General features: G+C 37.0%; 15 non-coding genes across 15 annotated transcripts; all 15 read left to right on the top strand.

The window, feature by feature from the left end:
- Positions 1-335: 335 nt before the first annotated feature.
- Positions 336-409, top strand: trnan-guu. The gene has a single exon. It is a non-coding gene; the product is annotated as a tRNA-Asn (tRNA).
- Positions 410-813: 404 nt separating this feature from the next.
- trnan-guu lies at positions 814-887 on the top strand. The gene has a single exon. It is a non-coding gene; the product is annotated as a tRNA-Asn (tRNA).
- A 402-nt stretch (positions 888-1289) lies between these two features.
- On the top strand, positions 1290-1363 carry trnan-guu. The gene has a single exon. It is a non-coding gene; the product is annotated as a tRNA-Asn (tRNA).
- Positions 1364-1763: 400 nt separating this feature from the next.
- On the top strand, positions 1764-1837 carry trnan-guu. The gene has a single exon. It is a non-coding gene; the product is annotated as a tRNA-Asn (tRNA).
- Positions 1838-2241: 404 nt separating this feature from the next.
- trnan-guu lies at positions 2242-2315 on the top strand. Its single transcript has one exon. It is a non-coding gene; the product is annotated as a tRNA-Asn (tRNA).
- A 404-nt stretch (positions 2316-2719) lies between these two features.
- Positions 2720-2793, top strand: trnan-guu. Its single transcript has one exon. It is a non-coding gene; the product is annotated as a tRNA-Asn (tRNA).
- Positions 2794-3191: 398 nt separating this feature from the next.
- Positions 3192-3265, top strand: trnan-guu. The gene has a single exon. It is a non-coding gene; the product is annotated as a tRNA-Asn (tRNA).
- Positions 3266-3667: 402 nt separating this feature from the next.
- Positions 3668-3741, top strand: trnan-guu. The gene has a single exon. It is a non-coding gene; the product is annotated as a tRNA-Asn (tRNA).
- Positions 3742-4143: 402 nt separating this feature from the next.
- On the top strand, positions 4144-4217 carry trnan-guu. Its single transcript has one exon. It is a non-coding gene; the product is annotated as a tRNA-Asn (tRNA).
- Positions 4218-4621: 404 nt separating this feature from the next.
- On the top strand, positions 4622-4695 carry trnan-guu. The gene has a single exon. It is a non-coding gene; the product is annotated as a tRNA-Asn (tRNA).
- Positions 4696-5093: 398 nt separating this feature from the next.
- trnan-guu lies at positions 5094-5167 on the top strand. The gene has a single exon. It is a non-coding gene; the product is annotated as a tRNA-Asn (tRNA).
- Positions 5168-5570: 403 nt separating this feature from the next.
- Positions 5571-5644, top strand: trnan-guu. The gene has a single exon. It is a non-coding gene; the product is annotated as a tRNA-Asn (tRNA).
- A 403-nt stretch (positions 5645-6047) lies between these two features.
- trnan-guu lies at positions 6048-6121 on the top strand. Its single transcript has one exon. It is a non-coding gene; the product is annotated as a tRNA-Asn (tRNA).
- Positions 6122-6523: 402 nt separating this feature from the next.
- Positions 6524-6597, top strand: trnan-guu. Its single transcript has one exon. It is a non-coding gene; the product is annotated as a tRNA-Asn (tRNA).
- A 405-nt stretch (positions 6598-7002) lies between these two features.
- Positions 7003-7076, top strand: trnan-guu. Its single transcript has one exon. It is a non-coding gene; the product is annotated as a tRNA-Asn (tRNA).
- Positions 7077-7500: the final 424 nt, after the last annotated feature.

Here is a 7500-nt window from a genome sequence, read left to right as displayed (position 1 = left end):
TAATTGGTACGACCTCTGGTCAGGAGGTCTTCAGTGTCTGTCTTGGTTGCAAACAAAGAACCCACTTGGAGACAAGAGCAATGAAGGAGGCGTTCAAGCTTAAGGAGGCCTTAAAATAACATCAGTTGAAATGATTTAGTAAATAAGTCTGTCAATAACAGATACATTAATACATATTTGAAAAACACAAATGAATAAATACATGAATAAACTCAATGAATAAATGGAAAATTATACATTTATTGAATCATTTCTTAAAAAAGAAAAGAAATGTTCAAATGTATCAATATCACATTTAGCTGAAAAAAAAAACCCTTCTCGTTCTGAAAGGACAAGTCTCTGTGGCGCAATTGGTTAGCGCGTTCGGCTGTTAACCGAAAGGTTGGTGGTTCAAGCCCACCCAGGGACGATAGACAATTTTGCACTTGACCTGGAATTCAAGTGAGCCTTGTGCTAAACCTCCATGAACCACCTGCTGGTTGGTAGGACCTCTGGTCAGGAGGTCTTCAGTGTCTGTCTTGGTTGCAAAAAAAGAACCCACTAGGAGACAAGAGCAATGAAGGAGGCGTTCAAGCTTAAGGAGGCCTTAAAATAACATCAGTTGAAATGATTTAGTAAATAAGTCTGTCAATAACAGATACATTAATACATATTTGAAAAACACAAATGAATAAATACATGAATAAACTCAATGAATAAATGGAAAATTATACATTTATTGAATCATTTCTTAAAAAAGAAAAAGAAATGTTCAAATGTATCAATATCACATTTAGCTGGAAAAAAAAAAACCTTCTCGTTCTAAATGGACAAGTCTCTGTGGCGCAATTGGTTAGCGCGTTCGGCTGTTAACCGAAAGGTTGGTGGTTCAAGCCCACCCAGGGACGATAGACAATTTTGCACTTTACCTTGAATTCAAGTGAGCCTTGTGCTAAACCTCCATGAACCACCTGCTAATTGGTACGACCTCTGGTCAGGAGGTCTTCAGTGTCTGTCTTGGTTGCAAACAAAGAACCCACTTGGAGACAAGAGCAATGAAGGAGGCGTTCAAGCTTAAGGAGGCCTTAAAATAACATCAGTTGAAATGATTTAGTAAATAAGTCTGTCAATAACAGATACATTAATACATATTTGAAAAACACAAATGAATAAATACATGAATAAACTCAATGAATAAATGGAAAATTATACATTTATTGAATCATTTCTTAAAAAGAAAAGAAATGTTCAAATGTATCAATATCACATTTAGCTGGAAAAAAAAAAACCTTCTCGTTATGACAGGACAAGTCTCTGTGGCGCAATTGGTTAGCGCGTTCGGCTGTTAACCGAAAGGTTGGTGGTTCAAGCCCACCCAGGGACGATAGACAATTTTGCACTTGACCTTCGAATTCAAGTGAGCCTTGTGCTAAACCTCCATGAACCACCTGCTAATTGGTACGACCTCTGGTCAGGAGGTCTTCAGTGTCTGTCTTGGTTGCAAACAAAGAACCCACTTGGAGACAAGAGCAATGAAGGAGGCGTTCAAGCTTAAGGAGGCCTTAAAATAACATCAGTTGAAATGATTTAGTAAATAAGTCTGTCAATAACAGATACATTAATACATATTTGAAAAACACAAATGAATAAATACATGAATAAACTCAATGAATAAATGGAAAATTATACATTTATTGAATCATTTCTTAAAAAAAGAAATGTTCAAATGTATCAATATCACATTTAGCTGGAAAAAAAAACCCCTTCTCGTTCTGAAAGGACAAGTCTCTGTGGCGCAATTGGTTAGCGCGTTCGGCTGTTAACCGAAAGGTTGGTGGTTCAAGCCCACCCAGGGACGATAGACAATTTTGCACTTGACCTTCGAATTCAAGTGAGCCTTGTGCTAAACCTCCATGAACCACCTGCTAATTGGTACGACCTCTGGTCAGGAGGTCTTCAGTGTCTGTCTTGGTTGCAAACAAAGAACCCACTTGGAGACAAGAGCAATGAAGGAGGCGTTCAAGCTTAAGGAGGCCTTAAAATAACATCAGTTGAAATGATTTAGTAAATAAGTCTGTCAATAACAGATACATTAATACATATTTGAAAAACACAAATGAATAAATACATGAATAAACTCAATGAATAAATGGAAAATTATACATTTATTGAATCATTTCTTAAAAAAGAAAAAGAAATGTTCAAATGTATCAATATCACATTTAGCTGAAAAAAAAAAACCTTCTCGTTCTGAAAGGACAAGTCTCTGTGGCGCAATTGGTTAGCGCGTTCGGCTGTTAACCGAAAGGTTGGTGGTTCAAGCCCACCCAGGGACGATAGACAATTTTGCACTTGACCTTGAATTCAAGTGAGCCTTGTGCTAAACCTCCATGAACCACCTGCTAATTGGTACGACCTCTGGTCAGGAGGTCTTCAGTGTCTGTCTTGGTTGCAAACAAAGAACCCACTTGGAGACAAGAGCAATGAAGGAGGCGTTCAAGCTTAAGGAGGCCTTAAAATAACATCAGTTGAAATGATTTAGTAAATAAGTCTGTCAATAACAGATACATTAATACATATTTGAAAAACACAAATGAATAAATACATGAATAAACTCAATGAATAAATGGAAAATTATACATTTATTGAATCATTTCTTAAAAAAGAAAAAGAAATGTTCAAATGTATCAATATCACATTTAGCTGGAAAAAAAACCCCCTTCTCGTTCTGAAAGGACAAGTCTCTGTGGCGCAATTGGTTAGCGCGTTCGGCTGTTAACCGAAAGGTTGGTGGTTCAAGCCCACCCAGGGACGATAGACAATTTTGCACTTGACCTGGAATTCAAGTGAGCCTTGTGCTAAACCTCCATGAACCACCTGCTAATTGGTACGACCTCTGGTCAGGAGGTCTTCAGTGTCTGTCTTGGTTGCAAACAAAGAACCCACTTGGAGACAAGAGCAATGAAGGAGGCGTTCAAGCTTAAGGAGGCCTTAAAATAACATCAGTTGAAATGATTTAGTAAATAAGTCTGTCAATAACAGATACATTAATACATATTTGAAAAACACAAATGAATAAATACATGAATAAACTCAATGAATAAATGGAAAATTATACATTTATTGAATCATTTCTTAAAAAAGAAATGTTCAAATGTATCAATATCACATTTAGCTGGAAAAAAAAAAACCTTCTCGTTCTAAAAGGACAAGTCTCTGTGGCGCAATTGGTTAGCGCGTTCGGCTGTTAACCGAAAGGTTGGTGGTTCAAGCCCACCCAGGGACGATAGACAATTTTGCACTTGACCTTCGAATTCAAGTGAGCCTTGTGCTAAACCTCCATGAACCACCTGCTAATTGGTACGACCTCTGGTCAGGAGGTCTTCAGTGTCTGTCTTGGTTGCAAACAAAGAACCCACTTGGAGACAAGAGCAATGAAGGAGGCGTTCAAGCTTAAGGAGGCCTTAAAATAACATCAGTTGAAATGATTTAGTAAATAAGTCTGTCAATAACAGATACATTAATACATATTTGAAAAACACAAATGAATAAATACATGAATAAACTCAATGAATAAATGGAAAATTATACATTTATTGAATCATTTCTTAAAAAGAAAAGAAATGTTCAAATGTATCAATATCACATTTAGCTGGAAAAAAAAAAACCTTCTCGTTCTAAAGGACAAGTCTCTGTGGCGCAATTGGTTAGCGCGTTCGGCTGTTAACCGAAAGGTTGGTGGTTCAAGCCCACCCAGGGACGATAGACAATTTTGCACTTGACCTTCGAATTCAAGTGAGCCTTGTGCTAAACCTCCATGAACCACCTGCTAATTGGTACGACCTCTGGTCAGGAGGTCTTCAGTGTCTGTCTTGGTTGCAAACAAAGAACCCACTTGGAGACAAGAGCAATGAAGGAGGCGTTCAAGCTTAAGGAGGCCTTAAAATAACATCAGTTGAAATGATTTAGTAAATAAGTCTGTCAATAACAGATACATTAATACATATTTGAAAAACACAAATGAATAAATACATGAATAAACTCAATGAATAAATGGAAAATTATACATTTATTGAATCATTTCTTAAAAAGAAAAGAAATGTTCAAATGTATCAATATCACATTTAGCTGGAAAAAAAAAAACCTTCTCGTTCTAAAGGACAAGTCTCTGTGGCGCAATTGGTTAGCGCGTTCGGCTGTTAACCGAAAGGTTGGTGGTTCAAGCCCACCCAGGGACGATAGACAATTTTGCACTTGACCTTCGAATTCAAGTGAGCCTTGTGCTAAACCTCCATGAACCACCTGCTAATTGGTACGACCTCTGGTCAGGAGGTCTTCAGTGTCTGTCTTGGTTGCAAACAAAGAACCCACTTGGAGACAAGAGCAATGAAGGAGGCGTTCAAGCTTAAGGAGGCCTTAAAATAACATCAGTTGAAATGATTTAGTAAATAAGTCTGTCAATAACAGATACATTAATACATATTTGAAAAACACAAATGAATAAATACATGAATAAACTCAATGAATAAATGGAAAATTATACATTTATTGAATCATTTCTTAAAAAAGAAAAGAAATGTTCAAATGTATCAATATCACATTTAGCTGGAAAAAAAAAAACCTTCTCGTTCTAAATGGACAAGTCTCTGTGGCGCAATTGGTTAGCGCGTTCGGCTGTTAACCGAAAGGTTGGTGGTTCAAGCCCACCCAGGGACGATAGACAATTTTGCACTTGACCTTCGAATTCAAGTGAGCCTTGTGCTAAACCTCCATGAACCACCTGCTAATTGGTACGACCTCTGGTCAGGAGGTCTTCAGTGTCTGTCTTGGTTGCAAACAAAGAACCCACTTGGAGACAAGAGCAATGAAGGAGGCGTTCAAGCTTAAGGAGGCCTTAAAATAACATCAGTTGAAATGATTTAGTAAATAAGTCTGTCAATAACAGATACATTAATACATATTTGAAAAACACAAATGAATAAATACATGAATAAACTCAATGAATAAATGGAAAATTATACATTTATTGAATCATTTCTTAAAAAAGAAATGTTCAAATGTATCAATATCACATTTAGCTGGAAAAAAAAAACCTTCTCGTTCTAAAAGGACAAGTCTCTGTGGCGCAATTGGTTAGCGCGTTCGGCTGTTAACCGAAAGGTTGGTGGTTCAAGCCCACCCAGGGACGATAGACAATTTTGCACTTGACCTTCGAATTCAAGTGAGCCTTGTGCTAAACCTCCATGAACCACCTGCTAATTGGTACGACCTCTGGTCAGGAGGTCTTCAGTGTCTGTCTTGGTTGCAAACAAAGAACCCACTTGGAGACAAGAGCAATGAAGGAGGCGTTCAAGCTTAAGGAGGCCTTAAAATAACATCAGTTGAAATGATTTAGTAAATAAGTCTGTCAATAACAGATACATTAATACATATTTGAAAAACACAAATGAATAAATACATGAATAAACTCAATGAATAAATGGAAAATTATACATTTATTGAATCATTTCTTAAAAAGAAAAGAAATGTTCAAATGTATCAATATCACATTTAGCTGGAAAAAAAAAAACCTTCTCGTTCTAAAAGGACAAGTCTCTGTGGCGCAATTGGTTAGCGCGTTCGGCTGTTAACCGAAAGGTTGGTGGTTCAAGCCCACCCAGGGACGATAGACAATTTTGCACTTGACCTTCGAATTCAAGTGAGCCTTGTGCTAAACCTCCATGAACCACCTGCTAATTGGTACGACCTCTGGTCAGGAGGTCTTCAGTGTCTGTCTTGGTTGCAAACAAAGAACCCACTTGGAGACAAGAGCAATGAAGGAGGCGTTCAAGCTTAAGGAGGCCTTAAAATAACATCAGTTGAAATGATTTAGTAAATAAGTCTGTCAATAACAGATACATTAATACATATTTGAAAAACACAAATGAATAAATACATGAATAAACTCAATGAATAAATGGAAAATTATACATTTATTGAATCATTTCTTAAAAAGAAAAGAAATGTTCAAATGTATCAATATCACATTTAGCTGGAAAAAAAAAAACCTTCTCGTTCTAAAAGGACAAGTCTCTGTGGCGCAATTGGTTAGCGCGTTCGGCTGTTAACCGAAAGGTTGGTGGTTCAAGCCCACCCAGGGACGATAGACAATTTTGCACTTGACCTTCGAATTCAAGTGAGCCTTGTGCTAAACCTCCATGAACCACCTGCTAATTGGTACGACCTCTGGTCAGGAGGTCTTCAGTGTCTGTCTTGGTTGCAAACAAAGAACCCACTTGGAGACAAGAGCAATGAAGGAGGCGTTCAAGCTTAAGGAGGCCTTAAAATAACATCAGTTGAAATGATTTAGTAAATAAGTCTGTCAATAACAGATACATTAATACATATTTGAAAAACACAAATGAATAAATACATGAATAAACTCAATGAATAAATGGAAAATTATACATTTATTGAATCATTTCTTAAAAAGAAAAGAAATGTTCAAATGTATCAATATCACATTTAGCTGGAAAAAAAAAAACCTTCTCGTTCTAAAGGACAAGTCTCTGTGGCGCAATTGGTTAGCGCGTTCGGCTGTTAACCGAAAGGTTGGTGGTTCAAGCCCACCCAGGGACGATAGACAATTTTGCACTTGACCTTCGAATTCAAGTGAGCCTTGTGCTAAACCTCCATGAACCACCTGCTAATTGGTACGACCTCTGGTCAGGAGGTCTTCAGTGTCTGTCTTGGTTGCAAACAAAGAACCCACTTGGAGACAAGAGCAATGAAGGAGGCGTTCAAGCTTAAGGAGGCCTTAAAATAACATCAGTTGAAATGATTTAGTAAATAAGTCTGTCAATAACAGATACATTAATACATATTTGAAAAACACAAATGAATAAATACATGAATAAACTCAATGAATAAATGGAAAATTATACATTTATTGAATCATTTCTTAAAAAAGAAAAAGAAATGTTCAAATGTATCAATATCACATTTAGCTGGAAAAAAAAAAACCTTCTCGTTCTAAAAGGACAAGTCTCTGTGGCGCAATTGGTTAGCGCGTTCGGCTGTTAACCGAAAGGTTGGTGGTTCAAGCCCACCCAGGGACGATAGACAATTTTGCACTTGACCTTTGAATTCAAGTGAGCCTTGTGCTAAACCTCCATGAACCACCTGCTAATTGGTACGACCTCTGGTCAGGAGGTCTTCAGTGTCTGTCTTGGTTGCAAACAAAGAACCCACTAGGAGACAAGAGCAATGAAGGAGGCGTTCAAGCTTAAGGAGGCCTTAAAATAACATCAGTTGAAATGATTTAGTAAATAAGTCTGTCAATAACAGATACATTAATACATATTTGAAAAACACAAATGAATAAATACATGAATAAACTCAATGAATAAATGGAAAATTATACATTTATTGAATCATTTCTTAAAAGAAAAGAAATGTTCAAATGTATCAATATCACATTTAGCTGGAAAAAAAAAAACCTTCTCGTTCTAAAAGGACAAGTCTCTGTGGCGCAATTGGTTA

Source organism: Cyclopterus lumpus, chromosome 17 (assembly GCF_009769545.1).
Source record: "Cyclopterus lumpus isolate fCycLum1 chromosome 17, fCycLum1.pri, whole genome shotgun sequence".
NCBI classification, from domain to species: Eukaryota; Metazoa; Chordata; class Actinopteri; order Perciformes; family Cyclopteridae; genus Cyclopterus; species Cyclopterus lumpus.
The sequence above is the reverse complement of the archived record's forward strand: the minus strand, read 5'-3'. Positions and strand labels throughout refer to the sequence as shown.